Below are 13,748 nucleotides of genomic sequence, written 5' to 3' on the forward strand. Positions count from 1 at the left end.
AGCCTCCTGTCCTTCTGTCACACTGCTTGGTGCCCATGCTGCAGGTCACATCACTGACATGATTTCTTTTTGGATGTCTAGTTTAAACGCTAACCATTTCACAGACGCAGCTTGGGACTGCAGTGTGGGGCAAGAGAAAGCAGGGTCTTCTGAAACCAGCTTTTCCTCAGAATCAAAGTATCTCGTAACCAACCACATGCTGGGGCACCCGGACAGGCAGACTGGCTGAGCTATGTAAAGCCAAAGGAGGAATTCAGAACTCATTGGCTCGGAAATGATGGGGAACAGCTAATCATCTCAGCAGACAATATTAAAGGCACCATGCATTTATTGCTCAGGTATTTTGAATAGTGCTTTTCAAATGCATTAGGCCGGCAGTCACTCGGGTGACTCAACAGCTGTTTGCCAGTCTGTACCATGTACAGTCTGCACCTTCAGTTCAATCACCCAGAAATTAAGTGGTGCACTGGCAAAATTCAGTTTGGATCAGTCTATCAAATTTTATTTTCAGGGCAGCTTCAGCTCTCAAGCCTTTATGCTGCATGCTGAAATTCTCTAAAACAACGTGGTATCTTCGTTGTACCTAAAGCAGGAAGAGACTGAAGACAGAGGCAAGGGATATACATGGGATTACCTGCTCGAGCAAAGAGAGTTTCAAATTAAGCTTGTAGTTATAGAAGTGATAGGACTTTCCCATTGCTGTAAACGTAATGAAATGTTACAGCCTCTATTCTACACACATGCAAACACTAACACATAATGAGACTAACACATAATGAGCCGTCGTGGTTACAGCAGAAATTAAACTGTGGGCTATGTAAACTGCCCACATGCACAGTGTTGCCAACACAGTATAAGCTTGGCTTGCATGCACCCTTTTCCAAATTCCTCCCAGCGGGCTTGCGAGCTGTGTGGTGGTCCTGTTACGTAAGGATACAGACAAAAACCACCAATTGTGGGATTTAGACATTGTGAGACACTGCTTAGCTGAAAATCTGGCTTTGGGATTTGCTGCACAAGTGGTAAATACCAATGAGATACATTAAAATATAAAATGTTAGTTTCACAAATGGGTTTTTGCTCATTCACGTGGTCCACACACTCAGCACCATTTCTCAGTAAGTTAGGAGATCACAGGTCAGATTCATTCCAGGTATTTTGGAAATTTGCAGTGCAGATGTCTACATCTGAGCTGTTTGCCTAGATTTTCTTTACTACCAGTGGAGAGAAACAGGCATACTTTAGGAGTGGCTCACCTCTAAAGATGAACCTCCTCTTACATGTATCTGGGTCTCAGTGTAGATGACATGCCACCCATCCTTAATGTCTAGTCTTGCCTCACTGATACATAAGGGAGTTGTGCCACTGAAATAGGGCCCCAACTTTAGACATAAGTTAGACAAGGAGGAAAGTACCAGAATTTAGTGGATCCTGGCATAACTTTAGTTTTTACACAGTGTATTTACAGTGGGTCTGACATAACCAATTAAACATGAGCAATGTCAGACAGCAAGTCATCACTACAGCGATTTCTGAGGACCAACACAGTTAAGAAGAGATCACTGCTGTTTCGGTATATGGCAACCTGAAGAACTGGGCTAATGTCCCACTACAGTGCTACTGTCCCTGCAGGTTTTTGGGATGAATGACAAACACATGCCACTAAAAGCTTACAAAATTCTTAATGGATTATAAGATGACAGCAGTATGCGAGCACCTGTACTGAGTGAGTTTACATAAAAATAAGGTAAGTTAGTTCTGCCCCAGAACAATTCCCCGGAAAGTTTTGCCGACTGAGCTGCTTGCCCTTGACCTGCCAGGACATCAGTTTTTGCTGCCTGTTCTTAGGATGGCAAGAGAGCCTGGTCTCAAGAGCCCAGAGCTGATGGTCCTACTTGAAGTGTTTTTTAGGGGGGGCGGGGGAAAGGCTGAACGCTGTACAAAAACTCCAGAACCAGTTGGTACAGCAGACAGCCTGGCTCAAAATACAGTTGTATCGGTGCCACTGAAAGGGCAGTGAATTGCAGCACAAGGGCAGGAATAAGTGGCTAAGAGCTTACACTAGTCTTATTGCCAAAGATGGTCTAGCGTGTAGCTCTCAGAAAAGCAAACCTATCACCGCTGTACGTGAATTTTCTGTAGTAGGGCCCACATCTCTGCCAGAGAAATTTTAGGATTCCCAACTCAAGGCTGCAAACAGCTGGTCGAAACTTTCTGTTTCAATATTCTTGAATTCTGCTAAGTATCTGCCACATTATGGGAAACAGCTGTGTTACAGCAATGGGCAGACTGGATCATCATGTACTCCCTGCCTATCTAACTGTGGTGTTGTAACGCTTAATTCATATGTATCAAGCACTCAGATTTTCAGCTGAAAGGTGCTAGATAAATGGAAATGCATATTTGTTTTTGTTAGTCTATGCAGAAGTGCCAATGAAAGGAAGAAGAACAGCCAAAACCCATCGGCTCTGACAGCTGTGCATTGAGGAGCTGGGAGGAATAGCTGTACGACAAGGAGCCCTTCCCACTAGTGGGATCAGTATCTGAAGCTAACGCACAAAACTACATCCTTATCTGAAGGAGGCCAAGCTATGACCATTTGTCAGAGGACAACATTATCGCATTTGGCAGTGCTAGCTCTTCCTTGGGCCAGGATTTCACAGGCATTAATCACCTACTCCTCCACACCATGTGCTTTTTCCAGATTATGCAGAAGAGCCTTGACTAACAGGCAAACAAAAGTCTGTGTGTCCTGGCAATGCAACCAGCCACCCCACGCAGTGCTCACACTTTTTGGCATACCCAGAGCTAGTGTTTTCACTGGAAAAGGAGGAAGGTGTGCCCATCCATAGGTACCGGCGGGTGAATATTATTCAGTTGTGACTCTTACACTTTTTAACTCAAAAGAGAAATAAAATACTGTATGCCTATAGACTGAGAAACAGAAGGTAGCTTCAGCCATCATCCAACACTGCAGTTTTCTAAAGCAGATAAAGGCAAAACAGGCAAAGCACTCATTTGCTTTTAGAGAAGACACTAACATATGATGGAAGAGCTGAATGTGGACAGCCAGGATGGCAGAAAATCCCTAGCCAGTATTAAATCATTTATTGTTGTTGCTGACAGAAAGACTTTAAGAAGTCTTTGGACTTTGAGAGAGACTGAGACTGGGGGAGAAGCCAGGGGTGAGGGAAACGCTACACGAACTCTCCTCGGAGCCTCTTATGTAGCTGGGCCCTTAGGAGACTCAGCAATCGTCTGAGACAGTTGGAGACAGTGGCTTGGCCAGAGATGAAGGGAGGAAAGCCACAGACGCTGAACAGTGCATCACCACGCAGCTCGGAGCACAAACTTGCTGCGCTCGGCTTTTTTTCAAGGGGCCTCTTCCTGACCCAGCTCTCTGCAAGGGTTTTATTAAAATGTTAATTGAATTCTTATTGGGGATCAGGTGGTCTTACAGAGCTCATCCTCCTGCCGCAGCCTGCGGTATGTAAATACCTGCCCCAGAGTCAGGGATTTACTGTGTTTCATCGGCAGCCTCGCTTGACCGCGCTACCGTGTGCGATGCCGGGGGCACAGGTGTGGGAGCTTTTAAGCCTGCTCTATGGACACTGGCAATGATGTGGTGAACGTGAGCTGTAGGATTAAGACAGGAACAGCAACGTGTAAACACTTTATGGCTCTGCAAAACCCCAAGGCAAGGAGTCCAAAATTGGTGCTGCGGTAGCCGCAGTGCATAACCAAATCAGCATCTGACCACGAGAGGGAGATGGAGTATCACAGAAAGGACCAAAGCGCTTTGGAAAATCAGCAAGGCTTTTGCATTCCTCCCCTTTGTGCCCCGAACCTGGGCTTTTTACAGCTTCATTCACAAATGAATATTGCACTCTGGTACTCACTCAGGAGAGAGGCAGGAGAACTTTAACAAGCTGATGCTGCAGGTTTATTTTGGCTCGCTGCTTAGATTTACTGAAGCAGATCTTGTACCGTCACACACCTGCCAGCTGACTTGATCTTACTCAACTCCTTCCTTTCTGCACAGGTTTTCATGCTTCATGATTAAATCAAAATAATATGTCTGAGCAAAGCAAGGGAGAGGGGAAAGGAACTGAAGGAAGAAGCCAAATGGCTGCTGGATTTGCGCCAACTTCTTTTTCAGAGGCACTGACAAAACCAAGTTCTGGTTTTTGAGATGTTCCAATCTATTAAAAAAAGAGAGTCATGAGTTTTTAGCCAACTTACAACTGCACTATTGTGGGCCACTACCATTGAATATTATATAGTTTCCAATATAGTCTTGTTAAATAAAGGAGGGAAATATGTTTAAGTGTAAACATTTGAAGCGTAAGCAAGGATTTCCAGGAATTTAATTTAATAATGCAGTTTGCTGAACAATAAACAGTAAAAGGAGCCAAAAGACCAGTTTTATGTAAAATGGAAATATTCTTCGGGAACGGGAACTGCTTCACCTACTGCAATAAACAGTTTGCTGAGGGCCCATCTCATCACACACATTTCATAGACTGTTCTCACAGTTTCTACAGGACCATCACTTGAGGCTTGTAACAAACTTGACACTGAGAAACCATTTCAGTTACCATCCAAGTGAAATCACTGCTGGTGCCTTAGAAATAGATACCTTGAGCAACAGGAAGTAATGGATGGCCAAATCCTGATGGTCAGCAGGAGGATCAGCTGTACCAGCGGTGCATGCCTGCTCTGCATTGCAGGACTGAGCAACTCCGGGAGGCTCTCACTTAGGGAACGTGCTGCTCCACGACCAGCAGCATTGCTCACCTCTCTTTCCTCCATCACCCTCATCTTCTCATAGCCCAGGTCACATATCTCACACAATCCATTATTTTCCATTCCTTAAAGTTATCCTAGCCTCTCATTATCCTAGACAGCTGAGAGCTGGCCATCTGATCAAATTTGGCAAAAACATGCAGGAAAATACTAAAATGCTGACTAGATCAGATTGTTACTCTTGCCAAAAATACCACAGAAGCAGCAGCAGTACACTCAGGAATGAGTTTTACTTTTGTAAATCTTCAAGCCATGCAGCATCCCTTCACGTTGCACTAAAGCCTACACAACAGAAATAACACAAAGAAAATAGTAGCACCTATTAATCGTCAGAACTGAACCTCAAATAAGAAATTACGGGAAGGTATCGCCTTCATCTGCTCATTGATCCAGGTAGCTTAACTTGTAAGTTAATTGAAATCATAGCTTTAGCAGTAACGGGCTCAGGCTATAGGTTATGACGTCTCCTTCTGATCTGTGGGTTGCCTATTATTGTCTTTGAGGATTCCCTCATTTCCTCTTTTTCTCAGGGCACCTCATGACCTACTTTAATTCTCTGTGAACTGTGGACTTTTATTGCCCAGAATTCTAGGTATGTCTTCAGGTCTAGATAAACACTGTGCAGGTTCCCGTCCCTAGTCAGTAGAGGAAGCTAAGCACGTCCAAAAGCTTCTGAAAATAGATTCAGATGGTCTAAATACCATGCTGAGAATCACTGAGAAAAAGGCTACAGGAGAAAAGAGATGCAAGGACCTGGGTGAAATCTCAGCCATCTGGATATTGCTCTTAGTTTCTGCAAGCTGGGTGAGATTCCTGCAAACAATTTACAAATTAGACAACCTGCCTGAGGAACACAGCTAAGCGTATATGTGGAGAAAGCACAACTCCCAAACCTCATGAGAACACCAGTGGGACCAGCCCCTTACGTCCCTCTGCGCTGACCTGGGAAGCTTGGAGCTGCTCTCACAGGGAGCGGAGCCCGGCAGAGAAGGGTCTATGAAAGAGCCATTAAAACATCATATTGCAGGGAGGTGGCCTCCTCCATCAGAGCAATTCCAGAGAGATGGGCAAAAGGATCCCTTGTGCTGGGCCCTCCACAGGTACACGCAATGGACACCGTTTCTGCCAGGGGCTCAGACTCCACAGCACAAAGGGAGGAAGGGAAGGGATGAGTATTAAACATTAAAAACACAGTTCACTCACTTTTGGTCTATTTCTCTTTTCCCTCCTATATTTTCTTTCCCTTTCACTTCAGCCCTGAACACACACTGCTGTTATAAACACCGATTCCCCTTGCTCTAATACCCACCAGAGATTTAGAGCTGAGCCACTGCAAATACGGCAGTGAACAGAAATGCACTAAAGGATTAAACCATTTCGTTTGAACTTGTAAAACTTGGGCTTTGGGGTGGTTGTTTGTCACTGATGTGTAACATACCTTTAGTATAGACAGCAGGGAACAGCAGGGCAGAGAAGTCAAAAGCAAAAATAGCTTTAAGTATCGCAGCACACCTTGTCACTGAGGAAATGTATATCCATCAATTATGCAAATGAGGACATCAATTCATTAACTATGATCTCCAGATTTTCCTGACCTCTGTCTTAATGGAGACATGCCTCATTTGAAGCGCACAACAAAGCAAACATGAAGATGGGAAGTGAGTGAGGAGTGAAGGCCACGGAGAACACTGAAGTTAAGCCATGTTTGAAAAAACTCAGAGTACAAGGGAATAACCAGAGATCCGGTCCAAAACCTAATCAGCTTACGTCTCACGAGAAAGGCAGGTGTGGGAGAAGAGGTACCAAAATCAAGAAAGGCACAGTTACAGCTGCAAAGAAATGCGTTAAGGTGTTAGTGATCTGGGAGTGGTGAAAGTCCTTCTGCGCTGGGCTGACTTCAGGAACCAGTGGCGGCAATGGCTTTTCATCTCTCCAAGTCAGAGTCACCTCACCATCCTTAGTTACAGTTATAATCCATCCCCAGGCTAAAACAGATTTAAACTTCTCCATGGCAACAAAGGCAAAATCATAATTGGAGCAGTGTTTGTGCTGTTTCTACAATAACCCATCACTTCAAGCACTATCATCTTCAGAAGCCAAATAAAAAACACATGTTGAGAAAAAGCATGAAAAAACTAAGGAAGTAAGGGGTGAAAAAGATACATTAAAGCACTCGAGTTCACTTTCAAAGTCAAAAGTAAGTCGGAACTTACTCTCTTTTGTTATGATCAAACCTGTTTTACATGACTCCAATGTTCAGTGCTCTCAGCCTGCGAGACCTGACGTTAAGATTTTGGTTCCTTGATACTTCCATTCTCATTTGCTTGGTTTTATTCCTTTTCTTGTACTTATTACTTGGTAGACCACCCATCTTTCTCTTCTCGGTGTTTACAGCCCCTAAACACTGGCAGCTGATTACCGTATCTCCCTTAATGATCATTTGGCCAGGCTATGCATATCTAATTTCCACTCATAATTCAATTCCTGCAGCACCCCTGCCAACAGTGAAAGCTATTGTATTACAGACCTTCTAAGGGAAAAACAAGGACCTTTTTTATACCACCGCTACATGCAATTCACACAATCCTGACCCCTTTCCCCAGATTATTCCTAAAAGGGTCAGATTCATGGCGAGGGTAAACAGTCCTTGTTTGCAGTAAATTCTCATAGCTTCCCCGGCATGGGCAGAAGGTCTGAGAACCCCCTCCAGCCACACAAAGCCTCCTGCACTATCAAGATGTCTCTGCAGAGCTGAATGCTTCCTTCTGCTAACTGAAAATTTGTTAAAAGCAAGTGCAATGGCAGTAAATATAGCTTGAACGAATTTTTCAAGTCAGGGGCCTCTACTGCACAGCAGATCACAATGCTGCTGCCTTCCCGTCTCGCTCCCCAAGAACAAGCTGGCACATCCCAGCAGTCAGTGGCGCAACGAGCAATCGCTTCTTCATGTCTTTTCTGTAACATGCATCATATAAAACACATAACAAACCAAATAAATACAGAATGTGAAAATGAGCATATATAGTCTCCGCAATGCTATTAGGACTCATTAAATCAGTTATGCTGGAAAAAAAAAAATTGGACTGCAAACATCACAGAGAAGGAGAGAACGCCTCTCACAGCAGCAGCCAGTCCCAGCACTGAAATGCCACATGCTCGGCGGCGGCGGAGAGGCTTCCCTGCCCACGGACACTGCCGCGGGGCACACACCAGGGCCTGCTGCGGGACAGCCTGACCTGCTCCGCCAGGACTCAGAACAAAACATGGCGCTTGGGTTTACTTTCGAGTGCTATTATCAAACACCATTGAAAACAACTATGCCATTCAGCTGGATATCAAATCTCAGGTTGTTTCTGCTGAGCAGGTTTATCAGGTGTCTTCACAGGGTCATTTTACCAGAGGGAATACTCTGCACAAGCTGTCCTCTTTTCATCTCGTGAAAATGCCAAGGTATTGGCTATTTGGTCGCAGTGACCAGGGCCATTACAGAATATAATTAAAAACGCTTCCAAACTGAATGACAGACAGAGAATGAAGTTTCCTAGTTGAAATGGGAGGCTAACCCCTAAGAAAGAAAACTGTGTCTACATAGAAAACTGATACATGGTCAGGAAATGAAATTGTTTCCACCTCATCTGTGGCAACATACCTACAGTTGTATGACTAGAAAAAAATAAGTAAAGTTTAGATAAAAACAAACAAAGTCTCTTACTATGTGGAAGGCATGAGAACAGCAGTTTTCTCACCCACCTTTTCCAGAGGCATTGGGGCATCCTGGCAGATGCAGAACAGTGGGTCTCATTTTCACACGGGGAAGGAGCACTGAAATAACTGTGCGCAGAATCAGCAGCACCTCCGTGACAATCACGAATGCCAGTTCTGCATGCGTTTTTTCTAATAGAGACTGTTAGCTACTGAGTCCAGAACTTGGGGGTTTGCATAAATGCTATATACATCTATCACACGTGGTACACATCTGTATTTTGTGTTAGTCATCATGCTTACAAGAAATTTATAAGCAGAAGAAATAAACATGTTACATTAGCTTGCTACATTTTTTTTTTTTTTTTGGTAAGAGAAAAAACCCTCATGATTCAAGACATAAGCCAGGCATTGGTGGATAGGAAGTTTATAAAGTTAGTTTGGCTATGATTAGGTTTATCCCACCACCATCTATTATGGGGATTCTTCAATCCTCCTCTGAAGCCATAGGTATTGCCTAACTTTGGCACTGCGCTACTGGACTAGTGACCTATGGCGTATTAAGAAAACACCTTTCAAAATACTTTTACACAGTTCTCTCCCGGTTACTCACTGGACACAGAGCTCAGCACAAGGCCATGTTTCCAACATGCAGAAACAAAACCGGCTCCTCAGAAGCTGGTCTAACACCAGCAATCGTTTACAAAGCTCCTGAGCTGCCAGGACCAGTGCCGTAGTCCGACTGATGCTCTCACTGCAGGAGAGAGCGAGGCCGTGTTATGGAGAGACCAGTCGCTACAACAAGTTATCTGCTGGGGCGGAAGAAATGGTTCTCATTTCACAGCTACTTTTGGTTTGGCTAGGCAGTTTTAAGGCTCAAACTGAACTGGCTAAAACTCAACCCAACTGCCTACTTTTATAAACGGGAAATGCTTCCTTTATAACGGGGGTAGGCAGGGTGTCTGCATTTTCAGCAGCAATTTTATTTTGATGATACTACTTTTAGTTATAGTCAAATATCACTGTAGAGAACAACTTTTGGCTTCAGCATTCAATTTTGCAACAAACCCAGGACTAGTTCTGACATGAAAACCAACAAGTACCTCCAAGGTGCAGGGCTGCTCCTGGAGCACAGCATGCTTTCCAGAACAAACATCTTCCTTTTTTATGCTCTTGAAAATACTTTAAAATGGTTAGCCCTCTCCTACAGCTAAGTAAAATATGATAGCTAGGAAGGATTTGCTTTCCCTCTTCAGGCCTGATCCCCAGAAATGTCCATTACAGTCATGAGGGCAAGGCACTGCATGGGATCAGTATGCCATAGAAGTAGACTCTAGTAACTAGAGTCTCAGCTCGGACTGTTTCAACACATTGATTCCTTTGCGTTTTCCCCCCCCAACACTTTTTGCTTATTTATGAACTAACTCTATCTCCTCACCTCTTGTTTCTTCTTTGGATTAATACTGTCATCTTGCTGACTTAACCTTAACGTTTTTACTATTATTCTGTGCTGAAAACACAAACAGCAATGTTCGGATGTTGTCTTAAAAACAGTGATCAAGGTGTTAGCGATGGCATAGATGGCTCCATTCCTAATCAAAAGGATACAAATACCATCTCTGTTTTGACGTCAAGTGGCTGTAATATGAGTTAATTCAAATAATTAGTTAAAAAGGCATGAAAGCCTATGTGGGAGGGGAGCATCTACTGTGTTTATTGCCTTCACAAACTGTGGCTGAAGTTCTCCAAACTTCACTCGAGTGCTGAGGGGAAGACACAAATAAGCTTGCCTCCCTCACGTTTCTTCTGGCAAATTAGAAGCCTACGTACCCTGGCAGCACTTGCATTACTGGTGTTCAGTCTGCAGCTTGGCGTCTGTTGACTTCTGAGTGTAACTTTGGGGTGACAGCCAGAAGGCTTGGGCTGAACATGCCCTGAACCTCAGAGACCTTCGTTTCTTTTTCTGCCACTACCACAGGTCAAGTGGCATTAGGCCAGCTATTCCTCAGTTCCCGTATCTGCTAAATAGACATGCTAACCTGGACTCGCTTTGTGAAAGGCTTGCATATTTCTGACGAAACACCCAACACATAGGTATAAGGTCAACGGTAGTACAACAAATGAGGTAGGAATAAAGCTGTAGGTCAGGAGCACAGCGATTCTGGATCCATACTGAAGAGATTTACAAAGAGAAATTAATTCAGCTTAACAAAATTTTGCCTGCTAAGGCCTACGGCAGCCTGAAGGACAAAACTTTACCCTTGTCTAAGCTGCAGCTCATCAGAAGAACGTTTCTGAATTTTGTGAAAGCAAATATTTGATTCGTAACATAATGATAAAAATCAGATGATGTTAAGGTTTTGGCCTTACATTTTCACTGTTCTACTACACAAAAATGCAAGGAAAACTAGGGAAATAAATACTATGTTTGTAGTTCGACAAGAACTCAAACACTTGTCTTTTTTGTTCCGTTCAAACACACTAGAGCCCTTTATAAAAGCAAGAAATAATTCATCTGTCCTTTGCCTTGGCTCATGCAAGATGTATAAGTACATTCAAATTTTACAACGTTTACTGTGCAGGTCAGAGATTAACGCCGGATGCTTTCATTATATTTGATGCAAATTCCCTAAGGAGTACCTGAAAAAAAAACGAGAGCGTAGTAGAGAGAATAAAATGAATTGCAAATATGCAGAACTGTTAAGGGCTCACTGATGTCTCATAGAAATCTCTGAAAAACAGTCTATTTAGAGACCATCCAGGAGTATCAAATAGGAATCCCACCAGGGACGGGCACAGCACAAGCTGCAGGCTATGAAGGTACTATGAAGAAAAGGACAAGTCACGCAGCGAGCTCTGCAGAGAGACTTCTGGCAAATACTGGGTTTGATGAGCCCTAATACTGATTCTAAGAGTAGGCAACGCTTTCCCTCCTCCAGCACATTCCTCCCTAAAACCCAGTGTATTAATGATGTAAGCTCCTAGGCTCCTTCACAGGTAAGCATCTGCAACTACCGAGAGACGATTACAGAAAAATCCCATCTTCCTGATCTTCAGTAGATGCAGAAGTTTTTCCTTCACCCAAGTAGCTCTTACACCTGAATACCAGAAGGGTGGAGGTGAAGTCTTAGATATGTGAATGTAGGGGCCAAAGTCCTTGAATATTACCCAGTTCAGTTCTCTGATTGCCTAAGCAGGTATCTGTTGCGAGACAACTGCGTAGCGGTAGCCACGCTGGCTGGTCCAGCACTGCTCCACTGCCCAGAGGAGAGGGGAGGACAACCTTGCCTCCTGGAGACCCCTAGCACCTTCCCCAAACACCTTCAGTGGGCACAGAGACCTGGATTTAATGTGTCATGCCACAGTCATCAAAGATGAGGCAGAAACGGTGTGAATTTGAACTCCCTGGACTTGAGGCCTTCCTTGTGCCTTATCCACAAGAACATCCATTTGGTCTCTGTAAGAATTAGCCAGACCACTAGAACTGCACAATGCAATCTGCAACAAACGTTTTTAATGAGGTAGCATTTTTGAAAATGGATTACAGAAGAACTCTTTTATAAAGAACTATAATATAGTTCGGTGCGTAGCCTTCTGCCGAAAGACAAACACAATTAATTCTTGTATTTTTCTGACTGCCTCCTGTTTCACAACTGTCAGGAAGCATGCATGGGAACATAGGATTTACATCAATAACATCTGCATCATGCTTTTTACCAGATATGACAGTTTGTGTGCAGCATGGCAATCTGGGTACTCAGGAGGGAATTACATCATCAGTTTAAATGTCAAATTTCTCTTTTCCATTTCTGTTAATGAAGGATTGATCTAGCATTCAAATCAGTATCACTGTATAGTGGCATAAAACCTATCATAAAAAAGAAATTACAAGCAAGGCCTTATCTCTGGTTGAAGAACAAGATGTAGGAAAGGAGACTGGAAAATACAAAGCTCTCCCTATAGAAGACAGCTAAACAGCTATCTGTTTCAATGACTGACAGCCCAAACTAGAAAGTTGAATGCTTTTTGCTAATTCAAAGTAAAAGCAGTGATTCAAATAAAAGCAGTAATTCAAATAAAAGCAGTGCCTTCATCATCACGTCGTACCTTAAATTAAGGTAGGATATCTACCTGAGAGATTTACTTTATTCCAACAACCCATTGTTGGCTCAGTACTAAGTACTGTCGTGGTATGGAAGAGTAACTCTCACCAGTGCAGAAATCAGGAGGTCAATAAAGCACACACAAACAGAATTCTCTTCTCCTTTATACATCTACAGAGTAGCTACATAGAATAAAAGAAACAATGAACAGGAATACTACCTTACAAAACAGGTCTTCTGTAAGATGTTCGCTATAAAGTTCAGAAAGCCTTTATTGCACATCTTACAAGTGAAGAGTTCCCATGACAGATCGGTAAGGTTTTCTTTTAAAAAGAAAATGGTTTCAACCAAACCATTATGTGTGCATTAACTTGTTATTTCCCTCTCATTCGCTGAAAAAGGACAATATATTTTACGGCATGGCTTCCACTGGACATTTGCTAACTTTTATCTGACTAGAATGCAAAAAAATTCCAACTTCAATTTTAACCTTTCTATCCAAGCCATACTACAGGAATGGATACACGTCAAGCAAATCTGAACCTACAGCAAATTAAGCTTGGGCTTTTCCGGACTAACTTTGCACTGTAGCTGTACTTAAACAAATCTGCTCAAAGAAGCAAACGACATACAGGAACAGGTAGGTCTGCTCCCACAGCCAGAGACAATATGCGCTCACAGAGTAGATAAAATAAACTGCTCTTTCCTGGCTATTATGCCATATCCCTGTCCTCAGACAATCCCCTAGAATAATTTTTCAAAGTGAGGCCATCTGCAGAATACATTACAGCAGGTAAAGTTCAGAGTAGACACACAATTTGTCTGGCACGTACATCAACCCTGGCAATATAACTACGAGATGGGGAAGAATTTTGCAATGTGACCCACTGCGTATTTCATCCTCCTGGCACCCTCAGCTGAATACTACCGAAAACTGCCAGCAAGTACACCTTACTTGATGCTAGCTTCCAAACCTGCCTGATGACAGGCATTATCCCTAAACGTACTACGTATATTAGCCAGGTAGTTTGCTAATTTTATTGCTCTTAAGTATCATTAATAAATCTCATCATGGAAATGCCTGTGACTCCCCATATCCCATCATGGGGGTCCCAGAAATAGACAGTAAAACGTCCC

The 13,748-nt window shown here is 43.3% G+C and overlaps 1 protein-coding gene across 4 annotated transcripts in view; it reads right to left on the minus strand.

Moving 5' to 3' along the window:
• Positions 1-13,748, minus strand: part of SLIT3 (slit guidance ligand 3) — a 617,690-nt gene that overhangs the window by 9,476 nt on the left and 594,466 nt on the right. The gene's annotated exons all lie outside the window — the stretch shown is intronic.

Source organism: Struthio camelus, chromosome 13 (assembly GCF_040807025.1).
Source record: "Struthio camelus isolate bStrCam1 chromosome 13, bStrCam1.hap1, whole genome shotgun sequence".
Lineage (NCBI taxonomy): Eukaryota > Metazoa > Chordata > Aves > Struthioniformes > Struthionidae > Struthio > Struthio camelus.